Source organism: Heptranchias perlo, chromosome 29 (assembly GCF_035084215.1).
Source record: "Heptranchias perlo isolate sHepPer1 chromosome 29, sHepPer1.hap1, whole genome shotgun sequence".
In the NCBI taxonomy this organism is placed as follows: Eukaryota; Metazoa; Chordata; class Chondrichthyes; order Hexanchiformes; family Hexanchidae; genus Heptranchias; species Heptranchias perlo.
This window is the reverse complement of record NC_090353.1, coordinates 27,218,506-27,234,290: the sequence shown is the minus strand read 5'-3', so window position 1 is coordinate 27,234,290 and position 15,785 is coordinate 27,218,506. Positions and strand designations below refer to the sequence as shown.

The window sequence follows — 15,785 nt, the reverse complement described above, 5'->3', positions numbered from 1 at the left end:
GTGGGTGTGCCGCAGCACCGTGTTGGGGGGCCCCACCTCTCCGAGGCGGACGGCGTGGACTGCGAGGCTGCTGGGGCTGGTCATCCTGTTCGTCCTCCGACGATGTCAACGCACCACCCATCTGGCAGGTGTTGGTGTGAGGGGTTGTGCAGGGTAGGTGGGTGGGTCCTCGGACTGGGGCTGCGGTTTCGTGTCGGTCTGTCCTCTGGCTTGGCGGGGGTTGGTGGAGGGCAGGGGTTGCCCTATGTGACGCGGTGGCCTCCTGCGTGGGTGAGGGCGCTCCCCCGTGGAGCGCACCTTGGCACCTGGCACAGGCTGCTGGCTGCAACACGCCTGGTTTGAAGGGTCCTGTTTCCCCCAGTGTGGGAAACTGACTGCTTTGTCCGTAAAATCCCACACTTCCTCTTTTGACAGCTGCTTCAGCTCATTAACTGACCACAACGAGCAAGTTAAGTGCTCTCAAGTGGAACCCCGCTGGCTTTAATTGCCTGCGGGATTCCCACCAGCGGGGCTTGCGCGCGCAGCCCCGCACGTCAGCGCGGTACCCGGAAGTGGCCGGGATTTCGTCCGAATCCGGTCACGTGATCGGAGATCGGGATTTTCGGGGCCCCCCCGCTGGAAACCCGCAGGTAACCCGACCCTAAAATCGAGCCCGTTATCTTCATGACATCACTTACAGCATGAATATGCTGCCAGATACGGAAAAAAAATCAATAATGACCTGAGTGCTGGTAATTGTTATCCAGGAAAAAAAAATCAAGTGGGCACAGTAATTTAGTGTGGTAGCAGCAGAATAGCAATGCAAGTTTATTAAGAAGATTTAAGACCTAAACATTGTAATGGTGACAGACAAAGCTTACAGCCTCCGAAGGAAAGGTAGCCACCATCTGGATAGATCCTTTGCCAAATGAATAACAATGACATGCATTGATGATGTTATAATGTCAATAAATTTACAAATGGAATGTATTTTCTGCAAAAATGCCAAAAGCTCTGGCATTACAGCACCAAGTTCTGGCTGTGGATGTTTTCCTTCAATGTTGATTTTTCTATTAATTACTGAGGACTATTTCTTCCATCCTCTCTCTTGTCTTGGTGCATCCTATAAGGGAGTTCTCCTGCCTGGCATTCCCATTCTGATGAAAGGTCCCTACCCTAGATGTTAATCTATCTTTTCTCCTTCAGGTCCCAATGGACCTGCTGTGACATTTATTGTTTTTATTACTGATTATTAGTTTTTAGCTTTTTAAAAAATATATATGTTTAATTGCATCTGGTATGTAAAGCTCCTTGGGATGTTTTCTAAAGCTCAGTGGTAGCATTCTCTCCTTTGACTCAGAAGATTGCACAAAATCTAGGCCAACACTCCAGTGCAGCATGTCGGAGGTGCCATCTTTCGAATGAGATGTGAAACCAAGGCCCCATCTGCCCTCTCAGGTGGACGTAAAAAATCCCATAGCACTATTTGAAAAAGAGCAGGGGAGTTCTCTCCAGTGTCTTGGCCAATATTTATCCCTCAACCAACATCACTGAAAAACAGATTATCTGGTCATTATTACATTGCTGTTTGTGGGAGCTTGCTCTGTGCAAATTGGCTGCTGTTTTTTCCACGTTACAACAGTGACTACACTTCAAAAGTACTTCATTGGCTGTAAAGCACTTTGGGACATCCTGAGGTCATAAAAGGCGGTTATATCAATGCAAGTTCTTTCTTTTTTTATTTCTGCATCGGTATACAAATAAAAGCCAAGATTCCACTGTCTAGAGCACAGTTTGTGATATAGATTCTACCTCTTAAGAATACTTGCCTTTACTGGATCTAACAGCAGCCATTCGAAAGTACTCATGAAGGCAGAGTTGGTGCTAAGGAAGTCCTTAAGCGATAACCCCATCTGCCCTTTATAAGGATTGAATGTATACCAGAACATCAAGACTAGAGACTTATAAATCATCATTTTGCTTTGGACTTGTCTCCATAATCTCACGATTTTGCTGAGAGCCCATTTCAATCATCTCTGCTTTAGAAGAAAATCAGTTCTGTTATTCACCAGAACTGGCACAAAACTTACATGAATAGCAAACTCTTTCTTTGCGGTCAGCAGTGTTGTCCAGGCACAAGGCATCAAAACTGGTTGAAGAATGCAATTACTAATCAATTTGATCAGGTAAAATAATTCAGTGCATTACAACTGGAAAGGCCCAGTTGAGCTGTCACCATCAATTTGATTAGTACTTACGTATGCATCACTTGGTAGAGAGGAACACATTGAGCTGGAATTCAAAAGGCTGGAACAGATGCAGCTCAATGAGACAGGATGACCTATTTAGTTGTAAGCTGACATCCATATCCACTCCAGTGACATGACAGGTGTTAGGAGAAGGACAATGAATGACATTTATGCCAACATGTCCCTAATCAAGGAAAACTGGAAAGGAGACACATTTTGACATTTTGGCATACGATGACTAGAATATTACTCATTGAAATTAGATTTTTTTTCCTGGCTAATCTATAAAACCTTCCCTGGATTCTTGCAACAATTTACTTAAAGGCTGCAAGGGGAGTCTTCTGTCACTTCATCTGCATTATTAGAAACTTTATAGTGAGCCTAGCGAGTGCTTAAAATGCTTTGGCTACATTTGCAGTTTTATACAAGTGTCAAATTAAATTCTGACCAAATAAATGTTCCTTGTGCTGGCAACGACTGGCAATTCAATTTGAAGTTGTGAATCACTGAGATATCCCCCTGTGTTTTGTCTCGATTTCCCCTCTCCATTGTTTTCTCAATGTTGGCTATTTCTTTCCCCCCCCCCTCCATACAACATACATACACAAAACAATCTGGTACATACACATAGAATCAATAGAATGATACAGCACAGAAGGAGGCCATTCGACCTGTCGTGCCTGTGCTGGCTCTTTGAAAGAGCTATCCAATTAGTCTCACTCCCCTTCTCTTTCCCCATAGCCCTGCAAATTAATATAGAAAATGCTTCCACCACCCTTTCAGGCAGTGCATTGCAGATCATAACAACTTGCAGCGTAAAAAATTTTTCCTTCTCAATCGTTCCATCCTCTCAATTCTGGTAACATGCTTGTAAATCTTTTCTGCACTTTCTCCAGTGCTTCAATATCCTTTTTGTAGTATGGAGACCAGAACTGCACACTGAACCCCAAGTGTAGTCTAACCAATGATCTATGTAAATTTAACAAAACCTCCCTGCTTTTGTATTGCATTCCTCTAGAAATAAACTCCAGGTCTTCGTTTGGATTCTTTATGGCCTTATCAACTTGAACGTATACATATACACACAGAAATACAAACACACATACAAATACATATATGTACATATACACATACACCTGCCTTCTTCAGCTGAGCAGGCAAAACAGTGTCGCAGAGAATCACCTGACATGAAATCAGTGAAGCAGAGTGACTCTTTCACTTTATCCTAAACTTGCAACATGTTGGAAGCTCAATCAAAGACTGGCAAAACTCACCCACACCCTCCCTCCCCCAGAAGCTCAGCCCTACATCTCAAACCAAGCACCAGCTGGGGAAGATGTGGACGCTCTGCAGCCAAGTGCTAAAGGGCCAACGTTTTAGGCGGTTTGGAGAAATATATGCGAGAGTTCAGTTCGTTGAACCGCTGCCAAGATTGGCTTTCTCAAAAGAAAAATTTTCAAGGCTTTTCTCGTTTCTCATTTTCACCTCTACTGAAGGCTGGGATATGGTTTTAAGGACACCAGTTGTCCTCTGGTACATGGCCATTTTTCATAAGTGAGACTAGACAGTGAATTTCGGCTGAGGTGGGCATCACAGCTGAGCTGATCCTATTGTCACTGTTATGTTCGAAGAAACACTCATATTGGTGTAGTAATATAGAATATTCTGTCAAAGAATATCAGAACAGTGCAAGAGAAGATGTTGGAGTATAAGTGATACACTGTGCTTACTCCCATCAGGGGGCCATCTGGTGTTCACTGAACAGTATGCAAGTACCATACATATCAGTCACCTGGCGTCTACACATGTGCAACCGTCTAGCAAGGGTCACTGCATTTTGGGGGAGGGAAAATATATATCTAAACCGAACCAAGCACAAAGGTCCAGTTTATAAACCACTTCCAATTAATTTCGTTATGTTGGCGCTCGATTCCAGTGTAACACTTAAATACAAACTGATTCTAGTACCAAATAAGCCCAATTATCTTATATTTGATGAACCACAGACCAAATACATTATTTTAGAAGTCTAATCTCCTTTGTGAAAAATGGACAGGCTTGTTAAGTACTTAATTTTCTTCTTTAAATTAAATTGTTGAATGAATAATTCAATGGATTGTGGCGGGAAAATTTCACAAATTGGTTGTTTTAATCTGCAGTGTATATAAATCCTGATCCCACACAAATCCTGATCGTGGTATAATATTTCTTGGCATCCCAATCACATACTTGGGAGGATTCTACAATACTGCTCCAAAGTGTTTGTTCTACAGTGCGCTGAAATAAATAACTTTTTGTGCCATAAAAATCGAGTTATCGTTTTATTTTGCCAATGCTTTCTCCGTCTCTCTTGCAGATACTGGCCTAGAAATTTGTCGGGAAGAGGCTTGGGGTGGTGCGGAGGGGGAGGGCTGTTCCACCTGTCAGATTGTGTCGGCATGAGGCCTAAACCAAATTCGGGTTCGGGCCACAATTAAATGCTGCTGGCAAGGTGTGGGCACCAAATGTTCCCCCCACTCCACCCCGCTGCAGCTGGCCAGCTGTGAGATAGCAAGAAATCGGTTTATGCCTATGCTGAGCTGACTGGCAGGTCAGGTCTGGGGGGTGAGGCAATCCCAGGGTTGGCCTCGAATGGGCCAACAGAGGGCCAGAGGCTTTTGTAGGCCCGGCAGGAGCATACCTGCTTCTCCCCGGCCCACTAAAATAGGAACTCAATATTTTCACTTTAAGGACCACTGGTTGGGCCACTCAACACCTGGTGCAACTGGGCGAAGCAACCTTACGACTGTTTCAGGTGTGTGTGGGTTGTTTGCCCATTTACAGGCCTGATTGAACATGGCGTGTCAAAGGGGTGGCCCAGGTGCCCCCCGATTTTCAATTGCTGGCCGTCCATTTTCCAGGTGCAAAACGGAAGGCTGTGAGTTGATTTCCTCCCCTAGAGACTCTTCCTGGGCGCAGTTTCACAGGCTCCAGTAGTCCTCCAGTTCATATGTGAACAACACTATATTATCCTCCAGGCATTGATGTTAGTGTAAACATCAGCATGAGCATGACAAGGGGAATCCTGCTTTATATTCACACTAGCATTTTCCTCTAATACTAGTGAAGGGAGGACAATACACCCAGTAGAGAGGGAGTGGCTATTATACAAGTTGGGATATTATCGATGAGCCTGATTATGTCTTCATCTTTACGTCCACACATTTGTACTCGTCAGCGGGAGTTCACTGGATAGTGATCAGGAGTGCGAAACCTGGCTGATTTTTTTTTTATCTCCACCATGATCCAGTGAGACTGATGTCAATAGTGTAACTGGCAGCAAGACACCTTGTAACCTCATGGATGCAGTTAGTAAGTGGCCTGGGAAGAACAGACAGAAACTTAGTGCCTTTGGACAAATATAGCCGGCTTTTGATGTGGTCCCACATATGGATATTATGCCACCAGTATCAGCACTAGAATTCACCAGGTCCACTCACTGTGTCCCAATTTTTGGCCATTCACAAAAGATATATTATTGTAAATAAATTGTTTGTCCTCGAGTGTACATTAAAGTTTAATTTCTGTGCATTTTATGTATATTTAGCTAGGGATGTAACATGGGAACATAAGCTGGTGGTTCACTGGCAGAAATTGATATTCTGCAAGATTGACAGAGTAACCGGCCGTAGGCTTGCACATGCAGCTGCCAGGAAAGGCAAATTCCCAATTCAGAATGGGTCATGTGGGGGCAAGCCACTCACTTCAAAGAAGGGAATGGTAATTCCTATCCGCATCCTGGTTACAAAACAGCATTGGTCAAAGCCCGAGGGTAAGGAGGGAGAGCCAATAGGGGATAATGAGATACATTTAAAAACAGTGTAAGTCTTGAACTTACTACATGCATTTCACCACAATTCTTTAATATAAGTGAGCTTGTCATTCTAGAGAACAGTGAGTATCATTTAAAAATGTAAGCCCAACGTAATATGTTTACAGTCCAGCAGAGGGTAATGAATTAATGTGTATAGAACTGCTATCGGTTTACAAGGGTTAACATTACTTTACCATTTCAAACTATGAATGCTGAGTGCGCAGAATACATTCTTTTAACAAATTTACAAATGTGATTTTTCTTACACACATATGTGGTGCTGGTAACTCGGTCAGAAGGTGCAACAGAATTTAACGGGGAAATCATTATTTTTTGTTAAAAACAGAAAAAACATCCTGAAATAAAAAAAGGGGTTAAGGAAGATGGTTCTGGCTATTGATTGTTGAACAGATCAGCAAAATGAAATCTGTGTGGAATCAGCCAGTTTAAGCAGTAGTCAAAGGAAGTGTGGGACCAATTAGGGACAAAAAAGGAGATCATCACATGAAGGCAGAAGGCATGGCTGAGGCACTAAATGAATACTTCGCATCAGTCTTCACTAGAGAAGAGGATGCTGCCATTGTAGCAGTAAAGGAGGAGGTAGTAGCGATATTGGAATGGATAAAAATAGATAAAGAGGAGGTACTTAAAAGATTGGCAGCGCTCAAAATAGAAAAGTCACCTGGTCCAGATGGGATGGATCCGAGGTTACTGAGGGAAGTGAGGGTGGAAATTACGAAGGCTCTGGCCACAATCTTTCAATCCTCCTTAGATATGGGGATGGTGCTGAAAGACTGAAGGATTGTAAATATTACACCTCTGTTCAAAAAAGGAGAGAGGGATAAGCCCGACAATCGCAGGCCAGTCAGCCTTCTGTCATGGTGGGGAAACTTTTAGAGACAGTAATCCGGGACAAAATTAATTGGCATTTGGAAAACCATGAGCTAATAAATGAAAATCAGCAAGGATTTGTTAAAGGAGAATCGTGTTTGACTAACTTGATTAAGTTCTTTGATGAAGTAACGGTAAGGATTGATGAGGTAGTGTGGTTGATGTTGTATATATGGACTTTTAAAAAGCATTTGATACAGTACCACATAATAGACTTGTTAGCAAAATTAAAGCCCATGGGATTAAAGGGACAGTGGCAGCATGGGTACAAAATTGGCTACGGAACAGAAAGTAGAGAGTAGTGGTGAACGGTTGTTTTTCAGACTGGAGGGAAGTATACAGAGGTGTTCCCCAGGGGCCGGTATTAGGACCACTGCTCTTTTTGATATATATTAATGACCTGAACTTGGGTATTGAGGGTAAAATTTCAAAGTCTGCAGATGACACAAAACTCGGAAATGTAGTAAACAATGTGGAGGACATAGACAGACTGTGAAATGGGCAGACACATGGCAGATAAAATTTAACGCAGAGAAGTGCGAAGTGATGGATTTTCATAGGAAGAATGAGGAGAGACAATATAAACTAAATTTTAAAGGGGGTGCAGAAACAGACAGAGCTGGGACATACATACACAAATCTTTGAAGGTGGCAGGACAAGTTGAGAAGGCTGTTAAAAAAGCATATGGGATCTTGGGCTTTATTAAGAGGCATAGAATACAAAAGTAAGGAAGTTATGCTAAACCTTATAAAGCACTGCTTAGGCCTCAGCTGGAGTATTGTGTTCAATTCTGGGCGTCACACTTTAGGAAGGATGTTAAGGCCTTCGAGAGGGTGCAGAAGAGATTTACTAGAATGGTGCCAGGGATGAGGGACTTCAGTTATGTGGAGAGACTAGAGAAGCTGGGGTTGTTCTCCTTAGAACAGAGAAGGTTAAGGGGAGATTGGATAGAGGTGTTCAAAATCATGAACGGTTTTGACAGAATAATTAAGAAGAAACTGTTTCCAGTGGCAGAAGGGTCAGTAACCAGAGGACACAGATTTAAGGTGATTGGCAAAAGAGACAGAGGCGACTCGAGGAAAGATTTTTTTTACGCAGCGAGTTTAATGATCTGGAATGCACTGCCTGAAAGGGTGCTGGAAGCAGATTCAATAGTAACTTTCAAAAGGGAATTGGATAAATATTTGAAGGGAAAAAATTTACAGGGCTATGGGGAAAGAGCAGAGGAATGGGACTAATTGGATAGCTCTTTCAAAGAGTCGGCACAGGCACGATGGACCGAATGACTGCCTCCTGTGCTGTACCCATTATGATACTATGAACTAAAATATTCTGCGGTGGTCCAATTCCGGGAAAAACATTAGTCATCCAGTCTGCTCACTATGATCCTGTCTGAAAACACCTGTGAACCTAGAAATTACTCTTGCCAATATTCGGATGACATATTTTGATGCTGGCCTTAGCCTGTTTGTTTTAAATGAGCCAGTGAGAAAAATCATACAGAGGAACTCTGTATGAATGCATGAAGCATCCATCCATTATTATTGGCAACAGGAATTTCTAGACTATAAAGAGATGTTTAATGAAGGTTTGTTAGAACAGTGAAAATCCATCACATCCTTTGCAATGGCCCTCCTGTGTTTCTCCCTTTCTAACATGTCCATGTGATAATGTATCGTTTACATTGACAGACTGTTTGTTGCAAACAGTAGATGATAGATGATGACAGCCAGCACATCACAGCTTTTCTTTTCACATGTGTGATAAAATCATAATTCATAAGAGAGGCAGTCCTCATAATCATGTGAAAATGATCAATAATGGAATAATATTGCCTTTGCTTTGAGGTCATTAATCATGTCAGGGATTAAAACGTTGCAGAGTGAATTGCATATGGAAGACGATAGTGTCAGAAAGGCCTCAAAATAAATTGTCTTACCACAGCAAATTGCCACATCAGATACTGTGAACATAACAGTTCCCAATTGGTGAATGTCAGCTGTTACATCAGTAGTGGTCAGCGATGTGAAATATTTCACCGGTAAAATAAAACGTGATGGGGTGAGTCATGCTTTCTTCCCACAAGTCAATTTATCTGCCCCCTCCCGCCTCTCCACCTCCCATTAATTATTCAGTTCGGCCCATGTCTGAGATATTTATAAAGGTCAAACAATAGACATCTGAAACCACTGAACATATGGTGCAATACGAGTTTGGGTGCAGTTTCGGTCGTTGTTATTTCACACGCTTCCTTTGCACCGTGCTGTAGTAAGAGTGAATCCTTTTGCACGGAAACATTAAAACGGTGTGAGTTGTAATTTTCGTGACTGGAAAGTGGCCCAATATGTCAAAAAAGAAAGCACTTGGCAGTTGCTTTTGATTTAACTAAGTCTCCTTGTAGTATGCAGGCAGGTAAACTGCCTTCCTCTGGCAATGCTCAATAACCCGCTGGTAAACTCCAGGATAAGAATACATGTTCCTTTAAAATATTTAATGGCAATCAGTTTTCGTTGTGTAATACAATGGGGAAAGACATTGAGCATGATTTTTACTTGGAGCTGGGTACCCCACTTGTCCGCAGATATTCGCGTGGGCAACCCGGAAATGAATTGAGTGCGTCGCAATCTGTGATCACAACTCAACTGAATTTGTGCTTCCGGGTTTCCCATGTGCCAGGCAGCCAGATTGACAGGCTGGCTGCCTGTCAGCAGTGAGAGGAGCTGCAAATCAGAGAGGGGGGCGGGAGGGAGAGAGAGAGAGAGATCATCGGGCTTGGAAAAAATCGGAGATGGGGGTGGAAACATAGATGACATCGGGGGGCGGGGGTCAGCCAGCAGCGGGGATCAGGGTGGGGGCTCAACCAGCAATGGAGACCAGGGGGGGCGTCAGCCAGTGATGACACTAGGGGTCCAGCCAGCAATGATTGGGGGGTGGGGGTGGTGTCCAGCACAGGTCGGGTGGGGGTCCAGCATTGGAGTGGGGTGGGGGGTCGGCTGATTGCAGGGTTCCTTTTGGCCAGGTGAGCTTGTTGAGCCTGGAAGAAGTACTCCTGCTCCTCCGGGCCCACAAGCAGTGCAATAAAAACACTCACCTCATGGATCCGGCCCTTCCCGCCTGCTTTCATCTGATGTGATTTGGAAGCAATGGGAAACCCGAACAGGTACGGTTAAATTCTTTTTATTATTGCAATGCACAAAATATTAAGTACCTCAAGTATTTCAATGAGGTACATTGCCCTTTCAAGTATCGGCCCGTCGGGTTTAAGTGGGGGCAGGACTTCCTGGTGTCTGCAGTCCACATGCAGACAAACCTGCCTGGGTTAAACCCAGAAGTGGGCGAGTTGGAGCCAGGGTGTGGTCTCGCTCCAAAAAGCTGCTATTTTAACCACCCACCCACCCGTTCTTGGGAGTTAAAATTTACCTCATACAGTCTGCATTGAGTCAAGGATATCCACCTCCCACCAATCAAACCACAGAACAACCTGAAGCCCAGTTGTTTACTGAGCAGCTCATGTGAGGAAGATTGAGGATGAACATTCCTCAGGAAGCCTTACAGACTTGTAAGAAATTTTAATGGAAAGCTATTATTTTTATGACTATTTAGCTTCACATACTTTGTAAGCTACACTTGACTCACTTATTGTTTGTGCAGAAAACCACTCCTTTTTCCACCCAGAGCGGCTCGTTCCCATTGAATGTAGAATGTAACTGTTTTGAAACATCTGGGTGGGAAAAGGTTAACTAAACCAATCATTTGCATCATCTACTGTAGACAGAGATCAAGCCTAATAAATACTGTGAATCATGAGAACTTTTTAAATAATATATGGCATTGTGCCTCACTCTAAATTCAGACATGACATTGTTTTGCCGTGGAGCTTGGCCCATTTGTACAACCAGGGTCTGGCTGTTAATTGGACTTTCATCCTTTACTGGAACAGTTACATATACAAGCTTTGCTACGGATACTGGGCCAACTTCTAAGCCTTCTCTAATGTAATTCACTGGTACTATTCCAGGAACGTTCACCCATGGGTCACACAGAGGTGATCAGGGTCACTTAAAAGTCAATGTGTTCCTCACATTGTACGTTGCAGTTCATTTCTCTTTCCTTTTGATATTCGCATTACATTAATCAGAACATTTATACTGTATACCTCCTGAAAAATAAATCACTGTTTACTTAGTTATTCACTAGGTTATTCCATCCATCTTCATTTTACATAATTATTCATTTCAGCACATCTATTGTGTATATGTGCATTTGTGTTTGTGTGTGTGTGTGTTTGTGTATGTGGTGTGTTTGTATGGGTTTGTGTGTTTGTTTGTTTGTGTTGTGTTTGTGTGTATTTGTTTGTGTATTTGTGTGTGTGTTTCTGTGTACTTGTGTGTGTGTAATTGTGTCTGTGTTTGTACTTGTGTGTGCTTGTTTGTGTTTGTTTGTGTGTGTATTTGTTTGTGTGTGTGCTTGTTTTTGTGTGCATTTATTTCTCTGTGTGCTTGTGTGTGCTTGTTTGTGTATGTGTTTGTGTTTGTATGTATTTGTTTGTGTATTTGTGTGTGTGTGCTTGTGTGTTTGTTTGTGTGTGTTTGTGTGTGTATTTGTGTGTGTGTGCTTGTGTGTGTTTGTTTGTGTGTGTGCTTGTGTGTGTTTGTGTGTGTGTTTGTGTTTGTCTGTGTTTGTTTGTTTGTGTGTGCTTACTTGTGGGTGTGTTCGTGCGTGTGCTTGTTTGTGTATGTGTGTTTCTGTGTTTGTGTGTGTGTGTGGTATGATTAACAGTTTGCAAGCTACACTCTGCTCCATGTGGCTCAACCAACTGAAGTCATACTTAAAATGGAGTTGTATGATGGGGGTAATTTTAACCTAAACCTCCCCAGCGAGAAACTGACGGGATGATATCGACTGCGCGTTTTATACCCAGCCCGATTTTACTTCATTGCCTTCAACGGACAGGGTGTAAAGTAGGCGGCTGCTCCATTCCCCACTGCACTGAGCTCTGAACACTGCAATCTGACTGTGGGTAACATTCCATATTCTTGAACATGTGTTAGAATTTTAGAAACTATGAAATGAGAAATGCCTATTTGACCCGTCAAGTCCATTCTTTAATGATTCAGATACAATATGTACTGTCAAGGCCTACAATATACACTGTCAAGGCCTACAATATACACTGTCAAGGCCTACAATATACACTGTCAAGGCCTACAATATACACTGTCATGGCCTACAATATACACTGTCAAGGCCTACAATGTACACTGTCAAGGCCTACAATATACACTGTCAAGGCCTACAATATACATTGTCATGGCCTACAATATATACTGTCATGGCCTATAGTACACACTGTCAAGGCCTACAACATACACTGTCAAGGCCTACAATATACACTGTCAAGGCCTACAATATATACTGTCATGGCCTACAATATACACTGTCAAGGCCTACAATAGACACTTTCATGGCCTACAATATACACTGTCATGGCCTACAATATATACTGTCAAGGCCTACAATATACACTGTCAAGGCCTACAATATACACTGTCAAGGCCTACAATATACACTGTCATGGCCTACAATATATACTGTCAAGGCCTACAGTACACACTGTCAAGGCCTACAATATACACTGTCATGGCCTACAATATATACTGTCAAGGCCTGCAATATACACTGTCAAGGCCTACAATATACACTGTCATGGCCTACAATATATACTGTCAAGGCCTGCAATATACACTGTCAAGGCCTACAATATATACTGTCAAGGCCTACAATATACACTGTCATGGCCTACAATATATACTGTCATGGTCTACCCTGATTCAAGTCTCAGGATGATTTCATGCTCTGGTCTGAATGAACCAATGAAAAAGCGAGCAGAATACCATAAAGAATTTGAAAAATGGCTAAATTTGTCTAAGCCTTAAGTGCAATCAGGTGGACTTTAGATGAATTTACTTCACACTGCTGGTGTCCACCGTGTTAGTAAACACTATTGCCCATGCTTCATACGATGGCATGTGGGACTTCAGAGTTAGTGCGCTAACAGGGGAGATGAGTTTGATTGTTCAGTGGAACAGCACCAGCAGCGTCGATAGAGTTTGTGTCAGATCTTTCATTTCACAAGTGAATGTAAATCAAATTGTAAACAATTTTACAACACCAAGTTATAGTCCAGCAATTTTATTTTAAATTCACAAGCTTTCGGAGATTTTCTCCTTCCTCAGGTAAATGTTTACCTGAGGAAGGAGAAAATCTCCGAAAGCTTGTGAATTTAAAATAAAATTGCTGGACTATAACTTGGTGTTGTAAAATTGTTTACAATTGTCAACCCCAGTCCATCACCGGCATCTCCACATCGTAAATCAAATTAACACTGAAGAAGACGACCTAAGTGGATTGCTGAGCATATCTAATTTGAATTTCAAGTTGTTAAGATGAGATGAAACCCTGTTGCTTCAACCAATGCTTTGCAGTTGGAGCAGCTAAAAAAGGACATGAAGAAAAGTCTCCTGAGCACAACACACAACGAAGATACTCACGTTTTTGCTGTGAAAGATAATTTAAGGAATGTGCAGCTTTAACATCATATTTACTATCTCGAGCTCCCTTTTTTTGGATACCATCTGGGCTTTTCAGTCTCACTTGCAACACCCCAAACTTTCAGCCGTAATTTTCCACAGATGTGATATGGTTGACTGCTAACAGAAAGAAAGCTGTCTGCTGGTGAAGCGTCTGATTGAAGGTGTGATTTAACTGTTTGTATCTCAAGAAATTAATATCAGCACATTGCTTTTTTAAAAAAATACTCTCTCCTGCCGGGCACACAATCTGTGGTACTTTCATTCCTATCCACACATTCACATGTAGTGAATCAGTCGATGTTAAAGTGCCTTGAAATGAGGCTCTTTGAATATTAGTGTGAAGCTTAACATGTTGTTCCTTTTCCAACTATTTTAATAGAGGTGCCAAATCATTTAAATTAATGGGTTAACGCCTCCATTAAAATAGCAAACAGAGGAATATCACATGTGCATTAATATTTGACGAATCTAATTTCAAGACAGACATGCCTCACTAGACAGCAAGAAGGATTTATGGCTCCCTAAATCCATTTGTGTCTCCTCTAAGATAAGGTGCCTGTAACACATCAGAAGAGTCCTCGTGCAAGAAGACATTTTTCAGTCAGCTTGAAGGAACATTTCACTCCACATTGACATAGCAACATTGGAACAGGAATAGTCCATTCAGCCCCTTGAACCTATTTCGCTATTCAATTAGATTATGGTTGATCTGTATCTTAATTCCATCTGCCCGCCTTGGTTCCGTAACCCTTATTACCCTTGCCTAACAAAAATCTATCAATCTCAGTTTTGAAATTTTCAATTGACCTAGCCTCAAAAGCTTTTTGGGGAGAGAGTTCCAGATTTGCACTACCCTTTGTGTGAAGAAGTGCTTTCTGACGTCACCCCTGAACGGCCTCACTCTAATTTTAAGGTTATGCCCTCTTGTTCTGGACTCTCCAGATGAAATAGTTTCTCTCTATCTACCCTATTAACTCCTTTAATCGTCTTAAACAGATGATTAACCAGATGCTGTCAGACACTTAATACAACACCAACATGAAGTGCTCATTGAAATAAGCATCAATGCGGGAAACCTGCTGTATGTGATCCCACCACATTGCTATATTCTTCAAAAATGTCAATTGAATCTTGCAAACTACATCGAACATAATGAACAAGTCTATCTTTATAAATCAGTCAATGAAACATTTGTGCCTAGGATTGTAGTTTTTCTCCCTTTGATGTTCTGCCCTTTTCCAGAAGGTGGGTTTGAATCATAGAAATTTATGGCACAGAAGGAGGTCATTCGGCCCATCATGTCTGTGCCAGCTGAAAAAGAGCTATCCAGCCTAATCCCACTTTCCAGCTCTTGGTCCGTGGCCTTGTAGGTTACAGCACTTCAAGTGCATGTCCAAGTACTTTTGAAATGTGATGAGGGTTTCTGCCTCTACCACCCTTTCAGGTAGTGAGTTCCAGACCCTCACCACCCTCTGAGTGAAAAAAATTCTTCTCAACTCCCCTCTAATTCTTCCACCAATCACTTTAAATCTTTGCCCCCTGGTTTATTGACCTCTCTGCTAAGGGAAATAGGTCCTTCCTAACCACTCTATCAAGGCCCCTCATAATTTTATACACCTCAATTAAATCTCCCCTCAGCCTCCTCTGTTCCAAAGAAAACAACCGCAACCTATCCAATCTTTCCTCAGAGCTAAAATTCTCCAGTCCTGGCAACATCCTCGGTTTGGTTCCATAGGCACTGGTCACTCTCTGATACTTTGTCCAAGTGACACTGTTCGAGTGTGAGCCTAAACAATGATTGATGTCAGGCTAATTAATTATTATGTGGAGATGCCGGTGATGGACTGGGGTGTACAAACCTAAGGAATCTTACAACACCAGGTTATAGTCCAACAGTTTTATTTGAAAATCACAAGCTTTCGGAGGCTTTCTCCTTTGTCAGGTGAGTCAGGTGACACTCACCTGACGAAGGAGAAAGCCTCCGTAGGCTTGTGATTTTCAAATAAAACGAATTAATTATTGGGAGGGAGCATTGAAGCCAAGCCTGTCACGTGGCCATTCCAGCAGGAGTCACTGGATGGAGAACAGGGGTGGGACCCCTAGCTTATTTTCTTATGTTCTTATTTGTCCCCCTCAGTCACTGAGGCCAATCCTAACCTCCTAAAGCAGCACTGGCTGATCATAGCTAACTCAGCACAGATACTGAGGTTGAACCTGAA

At 42.5% G+C, this 15,785-nt stretch overlaps 1 long non-coding RNA gene across 1 annotated transcript in view; it reads right to left on the bottom strand.

Annotated features, from left to right (window-relative positions):
- The window catches only part of LOC137299779 (uncharacterized), a 111,242-nt gene extending 97,450 nt beyond the window's left edge, over positions 1-13,792 (bottom strand). Inside the window, exon 1 of the long non-coding RNA XR_010957982.1 lies at positions 13,525-13,792. This is a non-coding gene — a long non-coding RNA (uncharacterized lncRNA). The remainder of the gene's footprint in view (positions 1-13,524) is intronic.
- Between the last annotated feature and the right edge of the window lie 1,993 nt (positions 13,793-15,785).